At 44.3% G+C, this 16,034-nt stretch overlaps 1 long non-coding RNA gene across 1 annotated transcript in view; it reads right to left on the bottom strand.

The window, feature by feature from the left end:
- Positions 1 to 16,034, bottom strand: part of LOC112994303 (uncharacterized) — a 151,452-nt gene that overhangs the window by 36,324 nt on the left and 99,094 nt on the right. The window lies entirely within an intron of this gene.

The following is a 16,034-nucleotide window of genomic DNA, read 5'->3' as shown; positions in this document are numbered from 1 at the left end:
TGAATGGTAGAGCTCAAAGGATTGTGCTCAGTGGCACAAAGTCTAGTTGGAAGCCTGTAGCTAGTGGTGCCCCCAGGGGTCAATCCTGGGTCCAGTATTGTTCAACTTATTCATCAATGAATGTTTGCTGATGACACAAAACCAGGAGGAGTAGCTGATATACCAGGTAGCTGTGCTGTCATTCACAGGGACCTCGACAGGCTGGAGAGATGGGCAGAGGGGAACCTCATGAAGTTCAACAAAGCGAAGTGCAGAGTCCTGCACCTAGGGAGGAATAATCCCAAGCACCAGTACAGGCTGGGGGCTGACCTGCTGGAAAGCAGATCTGTGGAGAAGGACCTGGAGTCCTGGTGGACAACAAGTTAACCATGAGCCAGCAAGGTGTCCCTGTGGCCAAGAAGGCCAATGGTATCCTGGGCTGCATTAGGAGGAGCATTGCCAGCAGGTCGAGGGAGGTGATCCTTCCCTTCTGCTCAGCCCTGGTGAGGCCACATCTGGAGTAGTGTGTCCAGTTCTGGGCTCCCCAGTATAAGAGAGACACAGAGCTACCGGAGCAAGTCCAGCGAAGGGCTACTAAGATGATTAGGGGTCTGGAGCACCTCTTATATAAGGAAAGGCTAAGAGAGCTGGCACTGTTCAGCCTGGAGAAGAGGAGACTGAGGGGGATCTTATCAATGTGATTAAATATCAGAAGAGAGGGTGTAAAGAGGATAAGGCCACACTCTTCAGTGGTGCCCAGTGATAGGATGAGAGGCAACAGGCACAAACTGAAACACAGGAAGTTCTATTTGAACACAAGGAAAAATTTTTTACAGCGAGGGTGACAGAGCACTGGAACAGGTTGCCAAGAGAGGTTGTGGAGTCTCCATCCTTGAAGACAATCAAAGGCTCTCTGGACAGACTCCTGGGTAATGTGCTTTAGGTGACCCTGCTCAAGCACAAGGGTTAGACTAGATGGTCTCCAGAAGTCCCTTCCAATCTCAACCATTCTGTAAAGTCATTTGATAGTTGAGTAGAGGATTTAGGTCGCCTTGCAAGATACAAATTTGAAGGGTGGGTATTTCTCACCACACAAAAGAGAATGGAGAAGACAGTGGGGAGAGCGACTAAGGCTACCTCTGAACAGGCTAGCTTCCTTACCAGAGCTCAGGGGACAGGCAATGAAGAAATACCCAAATGCCAGACACAGCCTGGAGAGCGTGGTTAGTGTCTGCACGTCAGATCAAGGTTTGTTTAGAGCCTACCTGCCTTTGTGCCATATAGGTGTGTGTATGGGACAAGCCAGTCATGACGAGAAATTCCTCTCATTCTGGTTGTGATTGAGAAGAAAAGGACTAATAAGATAGGAGCTGAAAAGCTGTGTGCAGTAACCTTTCCCTTTGTCAGAAATGTCAAACCAATTCCTAACAGCTCACTTTAAAATGAATATTACATCCTCTTTTTGACATCTTTCCCACCTCCCCAGCATTGCCAGAAGATACAAATTCACTCTGACAACCAGAAGGGGAAGGGAAAAAAAAAAAGAAAAAGAAAGAGAAAAAAAAATTCAACCCTTTCTAAGCATCACAGAGGACAACAAGAGTTGGTATAATACACTTACTGACAAATCAAGCATGAACTACCTTCCTCCGGAAAAAAAATAGCATTGATCAGACAGAAACAAGATTGCTTATCCTAGCAGGGCACAGAAATTCAGCTGTCTTATTTCCCTACTAAACACTGTGAGGACTTTATAACATAACTACATCAGGTTCATTGTGTTGTTTTGTTATTGACTTTCTCCTAGCCCTTGTTGCAAACTTCCTCTATTTCTCTTCTCTGTCATGTCAAATTACGGAGCCTCATGTCTTTGCATCAAGAAAGCTGTGTAGCTCTATTAATTGCATCTGAATGAAGACACACATCATAAGGAAAGACACACACATACACACACACACAAAACCACAGTAAAGAGAAAAGGAAGGGGGCATTGCTGAAAAAGAAAAAAAACCCTCACATCTGCATTTTGTCACTTCATGGGTGGACTTCCTCTTACCTAAAATTAAATCTTTCAAAAATTAGGTATCTAGTCTCACTAGCCACCTTGACTTCTACTATACCCAGTGAAGAAACAAAGGGCAAGTCAGGAGAATGACTCACCATACCTTCTTTAGACAGCTATTTTGGGATGGACTAAATCATTCTCTGGAGATTAGACAGTTAATATAGATGAGATGTCCAACTCCTAGACGGCTACAGGGTGAGGTGTGCACACCGCTAATGTCATGACACAAGGAAAGAGAAGTTCCAAAGCTTAACAACTGGTAATAGACATCAGTGACAATTATTTTGTTTTAATACCTCTGGGAAGGAACAGACTCAGAGAGTGAAAACGCTTGTCCAAGGTCACAAAGAAGGTCAGTAGAACTGCTTAAGTCTCCCAAGTGCACTCCAATATCCTGAATAAAACATATTCATTTATCATGCAAGGAATAAGATTTAAGAAAAGAGAGCCCAAATGCCACATGCAGAAAAATCAGAGGAAAAAGCATGACCTTACATTAGCATGTGTTTAACCACAATTACACCTGTGTGTGCAGAAGCATGCCTTTTCCCACAAGCCTCTGAGAGTATCTGTAATAGGAAAATGCAATCCCATTGATTTTCAATAGCTAGTTACATTAATGAAAACCCTAGGCATAGGGTCATATCACAGAGAAAATACTGCACATCGCAGCTGGACACCAATCTGGGAGTGTCCCACTACACGGGACTTCCACGCGTGAAGCCAGCTGTGACCAGAAGGTGAGTACAAGGTTCACCTCTCTGATGCTCAATGCCGCTACAGCAAACAGGACACCACATCACCCATGGGAGCTCCCAGGCAAACTTCCTGGAGGGTCTAGGGTCCTTCCAAGGACCCCTACAAAGCAGAAGATCATGAATAAACATTTGCTGCAACCACGTTATGAAAAACAAATAGCCCTGACTGTAGACTTGCACACAGATTGCCATTTGCAGGTGTGCTGAGGAGAGCAGCCAGTATTAAAAACACCCCTTACATTTTCTATGTAGAAAGGCCCTGTGGCAGACAGATGAGTGAACTTTTGCCTTAAACATTTCTTGGTCCATAAGGTGCAAGCAAACCATAACCCTGAACAAGCCATCTGTTCCCGGCGGAAACAGGACTGAGCTGCTGCGACCCCCGAAACGGTCTCCCTGCGACCACCCAGGACACACCGAGCCTGCGCCGAACCAGGGCACGATCGGGCAGAGACTTTGTGACCTGGACTGTAACTTAGCACAACTTTTATAAAACTTGCTTAGCATGAGTAGCTAAATTTGCTGAAGCCTTAGGCCGCACTCCCTAGTTCAGTGAGAAAGGGCCCCAGAGCTGGTGCAGACTGGAAAGATAAGGGGGTTACCAGCAGTCTGCATTCCTGTGCTTCACACTCCAGGAAGGAGGATGTCAAGGCTTTGAAGTGAGGCTTGCTTGGGCGCCGGGACCCTGGGGAGCAGGGCCTCCCCTCACTGCTGAAACAGTGTTAATTAGGGGGAGTCTGCATTATATCCTCTTCATCAGGACCTTGGGAGATAACACCTACTGTGACTGCTGGGGCAGTGCTAATTGCTGGAACAACACCTGTTTGTCAGGGCCTTGAGAGAGAAGGACAGAACCCGAGGAATCGAAACACATCTGTCAGCAGAAACCACAACAGTAAAGATAAGGGAGAAAAAAAAACAGCCTGCCCAGGAACAACGATGAGACCCAATAAGGAGCAGGAGACCCCAGACCTAAAATTTACTATTGGTCTGAACTACCGCGTGAGGGGTGGGAAACTTAATTTGAAAAGCTATAATTGCCCAGGGATTTCTTTGTTCGGGGTCCCTCTTCGGAGGCACCCAACTCAAGCTGCAACTACTGCACACATGTCATTACAATTTATTTATTTAATTTGCCTTGATTTGGCTCCGAACTTTTCAGTGGGAACCTAGGGTCGGACCCTGCTGGAGTTGTAATTACTGCACGCGCATTGCTAAAATTTACACCCAGGGTGAAGAGTACCAACGGGATGCCGCTGGATCCACGGGTGGTGATATCTCTTTCTCTCTCTCTTTCTCTCTCCTTTTCCAACTTTCTCTCTCTTTTCCCCTTACCCATGTTCCCCTCTCCCTTTCGCCTCCCCTTCGCCTTTCCCCACCTTTTCTCCCCACTTCGTGGAAAATAAAGTTAAAAGGTTGTACGATATTTGACCGGTTCTAGCGTCTTAATCTCGTCCTTGGGATCGTAACGATACCCTCCCGATATTGGATCGGGACAGCCCTCATTGGCCTGAATAATTCTTTTTTTTTTTTTTTTTTTTTTTTATTACCTATAAGTCACGATATTCCATTGGATGTTCTTTTAGCTGTAGTCACTTTCTTAGGACCAGAACTAACTGCCATTTGAATCATTGCTTCCCCTCTGCCTCCAGATGTTTCATAACCACAAAACTCAGCTGCACCTACTTATTTCCTGTGTTTACCCAACAGATCATGGTGAAAAGGGACAAGAGGAAGCAGTTCATAATAGGAAAATAATCAATACTGACATGCCATCATTGTCTGCAAGGCAATCATTAGCAGCTCAGGAGAGGCCTCGGGAGCTCCTGTTTGCTCGGTTGTGTATGATTGCCTCCTGCAGAGAACTAAAGCTGGTTACGAAAGACTTTAGCAGGTGCTTTTCCTTTTCCACTCCTGCTCCAGCCCAGGGAATTCAGTGCAAGTCAGGCAGCTAAATTACACCTCTGGGTTATTATCAGCAGTATTAATTACTGTGTTCTCCCTAATTATCCTCTCTTAACACACTCAGTTGGTTTGCAGGAACAATGCAAGGTTGGCAAACAGTGGCATTTTAAAATGATTGGACCAGAGGCTCAACCGATATAAAGCAGCACAGTGGGTTTATAGAAAGGTCAGTTTATACTGGTGGAGGAGTTCACCCACTGTTTTATGAGGATGTGAGCTGAGCTGCAGCTAGGCTGACATGCCCTGGTCAGCTGGCATGAATGGAGGCAAACTGCTTTGGATCAGTTGTTCTCTGGTCTACATCATGACCCTGTGCAAAGTGCTATTCCCCATCACAGCTCTAATGTGATTTTCTGACCTACAATAAAAGAACACGAAAATATCACTATCATTCAGGATCACCCAGAGCCAACACATTTCCTTTGTCTCCTGTTTCATCCTACGTGAACTGCAGGTAGTCTTGGAAAATCCGGAGAGACTGATATGCTTTGGCTGTTTATTCCATTCTCGAAGTAACCAGACCACAGTGGGGATGCACTCAGATCACTGACACATGAGAAGTAACATTTGCAACTTAAGACAATTCAGGCATGTACTTCCCCGCCTTCAGTGTTCAAATGCCTCACTCTCCCCAGGCTGGTGCACTTCTTGGCTGCAGCTTATGTCTTAGGTACACAACCCAAACAGATTCACCCCATCTCCTACACAGCTGACAAAAATATCTGCTGGTGGTGTGACAGACTGCCATCGGAGTCATTAGGCTGAGCCTTGGCAGATTTGCTACCTTGGGAGATGACAGACCTGCCCCATAGAAATGTACATACCATCATATATATACATTTCTGATAACATTCAGATAAAACATATTAAAAAGAAAAAGCAAGAAAATTCTACAGTTCAGACTGCACCCCCTTGGACTGTGATCTTTGAGCATGATCCAGTACATACACATGCATTCATGACTACAGACCAGCACCTCTAGCCATGGAGTATTTTCTTCCACACCTCCCAAAATTAAATGCATCTCTCTTTTGTCCTCACTCAATACTTCTGCAAATCACATCTAACCGATCTTCTGTCCTGCAGAAGACATGACATAAAATGCACGAGGACTGAAGGCAGAGATGGACTCTGTAAATGTCACCCAGCTTTCTACCCAGAGCCAGCTAAAGCTCTATTACTCCTCTTGCCAGCTATGGGATATGACGTACTCTTTGCAAATACCATCAGACTACTGTGCTCATCAGCCTCCACAGTTCAGAGTTTAAAATAGAGACTTTTGCAGGACTCAGAAAATATAGATCCAAGCAGGCAGTACGTATTTGCCAGTGTATAGAAAGAAGCAAAAGAAATTCCGTCTTAACAAACTGTTCTCCAGCTCTGAGAGTGAAATCCAGTCTGGTGAAGGTCAATTCTAGTTCTGTGTATAACATTTAAATCCCTCTTAGGCCTGTACCTGTCACAAAAGCCATGTGCTGTGGGAAATGTTTATCCTGAAAGAAGATCCTTGTTTTCCAAGAACGTATTGTCTTTGCTGCATTTTTTAACACATTCCTTACAAGACGACAATGATCAGGACAAGATGAGTGGCACCTCTGCTCTAGGCACTGAGTGGGCACCAAATAAGGTAAATCTGCCCATTCCTCTGCTAATTCCTACTCCTGCAGTCCGAGGGTGACTGCAGATCCACAACAGTGGAGAAGGAGGGGCAGAGCCATCTCTGCATGAATTCAGCAATGAAAACAAGAAATCTGTCTAACAATGTAGCAAAAAAGAAAGAGACACATACATAAATCCCTTCTCTCCTGCACAGCAATCCTCCCTCCTTGTAAACCTGCTCCATGACTATGAGCCCCCTCTCAGAAAGTAGCAGTGTTGTTTCACCTGCAGTTTTGCATCACAAGGGTGACCTTCTCCATGAAGCTGTGAAATATTCAAGGTGTAAAGTGTACTACATAAATCAGGGCCTGATTCTTACCTGCACTAAACCATTTTATATAGTTCTACAGCACGTTTCAGTCAAATGAAAACTTTTCAGCGAGGTTTGGATCAAGCCCGGAGTACATTAGGGCTCCTGCAGCCTCCCTAGTTTGGCTTTTTGTCCAGAGGAGAATGTGCAAGATGGTGTTTGTGCTGATGAATAGGTTGGCGTTATAGTAACAAGGTGCAGGGGATCCAAAACCCTGCTGCTGTTAATATACATGAGTCACCATTGCTGTGTGTGCCAAACATGCTTCCAAATGAAGCCAGAGCTTGCCCTTGGTTGTTTACTGTGCAAAGGCAACTTGCAAAACTTACCTTTTTCAGTGATCCAAGCCATCTACATAGCAGAAATGTCCATCTGGATCTGCTTAAAAAGAAGGCTGTTGTGTGTTTGCATTTTAATAGGTCACAACTCAATTTTTTTTCTCTTTTTCCTCCTGCTGATCTCACAGAAAAATACAAAAAATATATATAGATTGCTGTCAAATAGACTTCTTGGAGGAGAGCAGGAAAGTGTGAATAATGGTTTCTGAAGTATGGATAATTAGCAGATCAAATAACCCCAAGGACTGGGGAATTTTTTCATCATCTGCAGATATTTGCTATTCATATTTTTCCTAAATAAATTATGTGTACCCTCCAGATACATTTCTTCTCCTAGTTCATATAACAAAAACAGAGGTGTCTACTGTGGGGGCAGGGGAGATTATTTATTTATTTTAATTTAATGTTTCTGACAGTGAGGAAATGACAGCTCTGGCTGCAGTTAGGAGTCATACGGGCAGCTGCTGTACAAACTTGCTCACCCTAGCACCTCTGCCCTGACCTCTCCACTCTTACAAAAGGCTGTTGTTCAATTTAGTTCAGTAACACTAAGCTAAAGAAGTTTACCATTGTCAGCATGATGGTCAGCAGGTAGCAGGGCCACAGCAAAAACTGTAGAGTCATTTCTCACTGTGTGCAAATGGCTGCAACTCTTTTTAAAATCAAGTTGCTCCTTAGGTTTCTAAGTCATATTCCAGTGGTCATATTCCATATTCAGGTTTTTGAAATAATTCAGTATATCCATAAATAGGGAACATGCAAACCTCTGATAACAAGAATAGTCCATAGGATTCATTTTTACTATTATCCCATGCTGCTGGGTGAAACCAAAGCAAGTTGCTTCTCATCAGAAACAGGGCAAGGCTAGAAAACAGGAAAGTGTCTTTTCCTCTCCCCAGACAGCTGTTTATCTGCCAGTAGAGTTGCTCATCATCAGCCCACAACTGATATGTGCTCTGAAAAGCATGCGTAACTTTGCCCATCGCTGGAAATAAATGAATACATAAAAGAATGGCTGCACTACAGAGGTGTTCAGCTACTGATTTGTGGACGCAGCTAGGAATCGAGGCTTTAAAAATGGGTATGACTCTGTTGCAACTTATGAGTTCACAAGAGCAGACTTTTCATAGCAATTCTCTTATCAAAAATTAGAGAACCAAAGCTCTATATTCTGCTAACATCACAAGAAAAGTGATGTAGCTGTTACTTATCATAAATAAACCTGATAAAGTGTTTCAAAGCTTGAGCCCTGCAAATCTTTTTGTTCTAATGAAACATTGTCATCTTAGAGGGAAAATAAAAGTCTTCCCTTAGTGACAGTAATTTAATAGCGGAGACATTAATTAATTTCATCTCCACATCAATGCTCTGTTTTATTTAAACTCCCATCCTGCAGCCACCGGGGTGCTTGAGCATCTGCAAAGCCGGCAAGAGCCCTGGATTGTAGCCAAGGGGAAGTTTGGTGTAAATGGCAGATGGCAACGTAACATAGACATGACAGAACAGGCTCTAAGTTAGTTTACTTGGGTAGCAGTAGTGGTTTATCAGGAGTAGCATGGGCCTTAGCCCAGGAAAAGCAAGATAAATTACTGTCATTCGTAGTTGGTTCAGGCAATAGGATGACCATGAACCTCTGCAAGCAATAATGAAATTATGGCTAGTATAAGTAGGCTTCAAGTGTTGAAACTCGGATGCCCTAAAAACATCTATTCTTCAACTTCATTGGAAAAATTTACAATGGCGATTGACCAGGGTCCTAGAATGATGGTTTTATGTGTAAATGACGGCAGTTTCCCTCCTTAGAAACCTCCTCACTGGACTATAATGATAAACTCAATAAATGCACCCAGTGCGCAAGGTGCACCCAAAACCAATGCCCAGAACTACAAATGCAGAGTTTGACATGAGCAGGAGACCTTGCTAAATCCTTTAGTTCCAGCCTGCTGAGGCCTGAAAAATATAATTCAGCGTCAAGGAAAGCTGGCATGAAGCACTGTCAGGAAGATGTCTCTATCAGCAGCCCTGTTGAAAACCAAGTTGATCCTTCATTACTCCATGCAATTAACCTATGTAAATACATGCTAATGACCACTTCCCTAGTAATTCACTTCCTTCACTCATCAAGCCACATGGAGCCACAAACAAACACTGTTAAAAAGAGTACATCTTTGGTGAATAAGCCCCTCCAGGCTGGAAGCTGGAGCCCTATGTGTCTCTGTGGACAGGTTTTGAAAGGTGATCTCAGGTACTTGCTGATGCTACAACACTGTGAAGAACTTCTGATGGCCATTTCAGCCCCTGTTGCTGTTAGCCATCTTTTTGCTCTCATCTGTTAATCTTCACAGTGGTGAGGCTGAGGTCAGTTGCTACCCCTGATCCACCAGTGCACTGCAATGTTGAAATGAGGACAGGCAAGTTCTTTTGCAAACAAGCCTATTCTCCTTCCTACACTTTTCCAAGTAAGCATGAGCAGACAGCACATGAGGAAGAAGGCAGCAGCAAGGGTGCCTATGAGGCAGCCCAGAGGCACTACCAGCTAGTGATCCCAGAAACAGGAAGTCATGGTGACTTGCCTTCACTTCATCTCTATCACATTGTGGATATCTTGCTGCCTCTGCTCCCACAGAGAATAGGAACTATGTATCCTGACATCCAGGCATCCCAGGACACAAACTGACTTGCTCTGAGTCTTTGAAAAAAGTGGATCAGATTTTAGTCATGCAACAATAAAGCATTTTAGTTATGCTCAGATGCATTAGCCCCTTGTCCTGAGATTCATGTCCCTCATATGTGGTTTAGAGTAGAAGAATTGTTTCTATCTGCAAGGTTTTGAGCAAGCACACAACACAGGAAATAAACCCTCCTCCCTCTTTTTCAGTCCTAACAGTTCAGATGTGCCAATGTGGCCAAACTAAGTTTTCACCTCATTTGAATCCTGTGGGCCTGAATTCACCCAGTGTACTCCATCTGGTAGGCCCGGAGAACTTGGGATTGCTCTGAGGTCTCCCCTCTGGTTTTGAAAAGGACTACACAGCTTCCAAGAACTCATCCACTTTTACGTTAGTATGTCTGAGCTTGAAAACTAAGTGCCAACTACTGAGCAGCACACACCCATCCCGTCTTCTCTTCTGCATCGTCTCCCAAGCCCCTTCCACAGTCACAGCCACTGCCAAAGGAGCTTTATCTGACTGCACCACTCCGGCTCCCTCCTGGGACTGTCCTACAATTGCTTAGAAAGCACCACATCAACTTGCTCTCTGTAGGAGCTATTGTACCCTGCCCAGGCCCTACATAGACTGCAGCAGAGCCATAAGGGCATGAATAATAGGCAGCACCTTTCTCTCCTTCCTACTTCACAGTGGGTTAAGAAGATGCAGTGGTATCTTCTTATTTAGCAAGACAAACACTCATCGCTGAGCTCTTAAAGTAGAATCAGAGATTTAAATGCAAACACCCAGGGACAAGTGTTTTTTGCAAAGCCCACAGACCTTCTGAACTTCATACGCAGGGAGGTCTGGCTGACAGTGTCATTCTTGGGCCTATTTTCCTTCCAGGATAGGCAAATGGAGACCCAACATGAAAAGACTTAAGTACTGCATTCCTTCTGCAACAGAGGAACAGGACTGGATAAAGCAGAGGCCAAATGAAGCTTAATTTCTTAAGGAAATAGGGTTTATGTGATAACGCTCTTTGCATGTAAACACACACATCTTTTCCTCTTTTGCCCCTAATAACTAGAACACAATCGCCAATTCAAAGTTGGTTTTACTGAGAAAAAGAGTCTCCAAAATACCACACACTTCACAAAAATGGCCAAGTTAATAAAATAAACAAACCCTCCATTTATTTAATATTTATACAAAGCCAAACCATAGGAAAAGCTTTCTTTGGTGCTAATCATGAAGCTTAAGGCCAAATCTGTCTGAAACCCAAGCTGTTCCCACTGCTTATCACACTGTTTGATTTTGAACTAAGGCTATTTTTACCACACAACTATTTACCCAGAGCATAACTCCATGGAAGAGACAGAGTTTTGTATCATACGGGCTGTTCCAGGACTTTCCTGTAACTTTTGCCAGCCTACTCTAAGGACACATACAGCCCCAAGTAGAAAGCAGCTCAGGGTTAGGTAGCCTTAAGCCTGCTGTCACTTCAGCTTTCTTTTATCTGCTGCTGGCCTAGGCTCTGTGAAAGGGACTGGATTCTCTCAGTGTTATTCCAGTCTCACAGATAGCCATATTTCAAAATCTTCTGCAAGATCAAAACTGGATTTCCTCCCAGTATGCATGACATCTAAGTGTTGGATGCCAAGCTCCAGGTCCCCATCAGCATAGGCACAGCTCTGTCAGAGGAGCAGGGCTGCAGCTGAAAAGATTTTCTTCCTCAACTCCTCAGGTATCAGCTGAGCTTGGGAAATGCCTGCCTCAAAGGGGAATGGTTGGAAAGGCTAGGAATGCGTGACAGCACAGTAGTATCATTAAAAAGGTGGCAAAAAGGATGGTAAGTAAAGAGCTGCATTAAAACTTCTTTTGCCAGAAAACATTGCCAGTGCGTTAAAACCAATCAGGATAAAAAACAAGCTCACTGACCAGTGCAGTGCCTGATCCCTGCTTTCCATTTTTACCTTGGTAGCTTCCCCCTGGATACACCTATGAGGAAGCATTGCCAGCTGTGCTGAGATCACCACACGTGGGGCATAAGAGGAACTTGGGTATCTACTCTGCAATGTACAGTCAAGTGAGCCACAAACAATCTGCTCACCTGCTTTCCAGGACTGCCAGGCCCCAGGTCCCATCCAAAGCCACAGTGCCCTCATGAGGCACTCTCAATATCTGTGAATATGAGCCCCATTTTTATATATTGCCTAGCCCTTTCGAACTTAGGTGGCAGATTTGGCATCTGTCTGTTGCACATATGTAACATAGCAATAATAGCAACCTCTTAACCTTAGATACTAGTACTGTTTTGGTAGATGTTTGCATTTTTCTTGGCATCAGCTGAGTGTTGACTCAGCAAGACAAACCACATTCTCAGGATTCTTTGCCATTAGAAAGTAAACTTGGTTTACTGCATAGATATTCATGGAGAACTGAAACACCCACACACTCTTTGCAGACTGCTATCCCTACAAACACACATTCACAGACCATGGTCGTGTACCCTAGGACCATGTGCTGTAACATTTTTATAGTCTATTGTCTCCAGCAGTTCAGCAAGGCTGGTAATGCACAAGGCTATACCCACTGGGTTTTTTTTTTATGAGCTTAATAAGCAGAGTTTATTTCCACACCACAGACAAACATTTCCAGGATCCCAGCCACGTACAGAGGGCACCTGAGACACCAGCAACTGTCTCCAGCTGCACTTGACCTCCTGAAAAAGGAGGCACAAAAAATGCTATCCCAGCAGGCATTAATGCAGGTTAATTAAACCTAAACTGCTCGGCAGAGGCACAGAGAATTGAGAAGTGGTGCTTCTGCATGCTGCCCAGTGCACCAATCCCACCGTGGCATGATCATTAATGGTTCTCAAACAAGCCTCAGGGCTCATTTGCTTGACAAGAGCAAAGCGGGTAATGTTATTGTAGAACACTTGCAAAAATGATGCCCTGACTGTTATCAAAAGTGACAGGCAAGTTATGTGAGCAGTTAACTGAAGGTTACTTTTTAGGGCCAAGCCTCTGAATAGATCAGACGTCAATTAGTTCATGCATGGGAGGAAGAGGGGAAAAAAACATAAAGAGAAAAGAGGAGGGAGGAAGAAAACAGAAGTGGGGAAAAGGAAATAGCAGCAAAGAGATGGGCTTAATTGGTTTCCTTGAATCAGTGCTTAGAGGGATAGAAGGGGGAAGACCTTAGGCATGCCATCTGCCTTCCTGCATTTACCAGGGAGCCCTGACCGCCCCAGCTGGTCAGCAGCTGCTGCAGTCTAGGCAATGCTGCTGGAATGACAGTGAGAAGCTGAGGTTTCCACATACACAGGAGCAGAAGCACCCTTTAGTCTGTGCCTCCCACAAGGCTTTTTGGCTTTTACTTTCCTGCATGTTCTTCAAGCCAAACCCTCACAAGAGACTTTTCAAAATCCAACAAGCTGTTTCATTTACACCATAGACACCTGAAGAGGAACAAGATCAGCTAGAGAGTGGAGATACCTGGGCATCCTCCAATTAAAGATCTTCAAGGAAAAAAAAGTCTTTGAGACGCAGAGAACTCTTCACAGGGAAGCCTCCAGTTTTGACAAAGTTTTCACATTAAAAGAAGTATCATTATGAAGTTATATAACCCAGTTGGTTTCTTCTAAATTAAGTTGACCTTTTCACTTTAAAATGACTTTTCCTTTTGAAAATTGCATTTATACAAGGCTACAAAACTGAAAGCTGAAAAATAATATAGTCTAAAGCTGCAGTCAAAATGAAGCCTCTGTTGAAAAATAATGACGTTTTGTTGACCATTATCCAAAAGAAATGTGGAATGATCAGTTTGCTTCTGAAATACAAAAAAAATGGACGGAGTTGTCCTGCCATTAAAATATACTATCTGCTTCACCTGACGGCAAATAGAAGGAAAACAAGAAAAAAAAAAGGACAAAAAAAACCCCCAAGAAGAACCTGCAAGCTGAGTCATGACCAAGAACTTGGTGCTGCTTCTCTAGCTCAGAAAAGTGAGAAGACTGTATCACTGTCACCTGCAGAATGGGGAACCACAGAAGTCTTGTCCCTGCTCTGTGCATGTGCTACCACAGGTTTAGCTGATAATAACTGTTATTGCTCTGGCTGCTATCAGGATACATTGCTTTGTTGCGCTTCTTTAAGATTATATAGCATGAGTCCAGTGGTTCTCTGAATTTCATGGAGAGTAAGACTGATGGGGGAAGAGAGAGATATGGCCTGGGTTCCCCAGGATTGAGACCTGGAAGAATTAAGCCTGTAGAGGACAAATTAAATTCAAACATAAAACAAGAGGTTTTCTTTTGGTTAATGTTAATGGCCTTAGAAACAATTTGAGCCTAACAAAAGTGTTAGAAATACTTCCTTTTATGATTAGCAGAAAGGAGAAAGAAGAGAAGAGACTCATCACTTCTCTCTACCACACCAGCTGCTCACTGTGCAGGATATTTGATACCATCCAAGCTTCCAAAGGTGGGCTTACGGCCACTCCTTGCTACCTTTCAGATATGCTCAGGGACACTAAGCCAGAGCCTTGGCTCCTGCAGCCCAGGCACAGCACAGAACTGCATCCTGCCAGCTCTGCACTGTGCTGGGGGAGGCCCAGCACAGGGGGATAGTTTGCTGGTAGCGAGATTAAAACATACTGTTATTTATTTCCAAATAAATTCAACTCTGGACCTGTCAACCTTGACAGGGTCATAAATACTGGCAGGGCTGGATTTGGGCAGATTGGGTCTCTTGGGTTTTGGGTGGGAATATTGCGATTGTGAGCCTGTTTGTCTGAATTCTCATCCTCCCATCCCAACTCTTCAGCCCACTCCCCCCCCTTTTCTGATGTTTATCTTCCCAAGCAAGGTCAGCGTTTTGCCATACTAGTTTACTTGTGCAGCACACCCTAGCTTGACTGATATGAGGAGACGTGATACAGGCAAGGACTAAACCTTAAAGAGAGTACCCGTTGGTTTTCTGATCACATCCTGGACTGACTGTCAGGCTCCAAAGGCAACAGGATTTATTGCACTGAAACGCAGCAGCAGCAGCAGCCCGCAAGGAGCCTATAGAGCTTCATGCACAGGAATAAAAATTTCAGGGCCGCTTAGAGATATGAAATATTTCTTAATTACTTTCTGTTCCAGCACAGCTTGCTGCTGCTGCTGTTGTTCTTGGGGCTTGCTTTGGTAGTTTTGGCTGCCTCTTTTTTTTTTTAACGTAACTAGTAGCAAAGCACTATTAATGCCAGCTTCCATGCAGCGATTCATGAAAGACTAGCTATGGCTTTGCTCAGGGACTGGCTGCTTATGAGGATACTGGCACAGAGAGGGCGATAGCCTCCGTCAGCATGGAATCATTTACCTCATGCTGAAACACATTAAAATCTCCTCCCCTGAGACACTTCTCCATAATGGCTTTGAGGAGAGGTGCATTATTGTAATGCTCACTGAAAGGGGGCCTACACAGGCTCCTTCCACTGATTCCCTTCTGTCCCTGCCAGTCCACACATTTCAGTAATTCCCTTGCTGTTCTGCAACATTTGTCCTTTGGACTGTGATTCCTGAGACACAGTTTTCCCAATCACCCTAGCTTCTCTTCTATTCCTTCTTCTCAGTCTCTGCTCCTCAAAAAAATGCAGTATTTTTCACTGTCAAGGTCAATGCCTAAGACATGAAAGGTCCACTGGCTGCTAAACTGAAGTTGCTTCTGGGCTGCTGCTGCTCTCCAGCTTACCAGAGTCCTGGGAGAGCAAACAGGGATGTCTTGAAGGATAAGGAGAAAGCTCATACACTGACATATGGTCCTCTCACTGTCCTCCCTTCCTTACACACCACCTAAACACACACAGCCCCTGCAGCTAGGCCTGAGATAGCAAAAGGAAGCAGCCAGGGCCTGTGAGCTGCACCTTATTTGCAGCATTTCCTCCCTCAAAAATACAACAAATGGCTCCCTTTTTGCACCAGCCAGCAATCAATAAAAAAGCCCACAACTGAACTGCTCAAGCAAGCAGGCAATCCTTTTGTGGCAGAGCTTTTGAGCAGCAGCATGCAGGTACAAGGCTACAAGGGAAATAATGAATATTAACAGAGGTCTCATCCCAGGACCGAGGCCAGCTGGGATATGGTCCCAGGCAGACCAGACATCTCCACACTCAAGGAGGCTGCATTCAGTAAGAGTTTACACACACACACCTCTTCTCACACGTCACTCCAGGGCTTTCTGTAGCACTGCATGGAGTCTCTCTTGCCTCTTCCAAAGGCCAAAGCTAAGAAGGGGTATACTTTGTAGTATGTCCTAGTTT

The sequence above is a fragment of the Dromaius novaehollandiae genome, chromosome 15, assembly GCF_036370855.1.
Source record: "Dromaius novaehollandiae isolate bDroNov1 chromosome 15, bDroNov1.hap1, whole genome shotgun sequence".
Classification (NCBI taxonomy): Eukaryota; Metazoa; Chordata; class Aves; order Casuariiformes; family Dromaiidae; genus Dromaius; species Dromaius novaehollandiae.
This window is presented reverse-complemented; position numbering and strand designations above follow the sequence as displayed.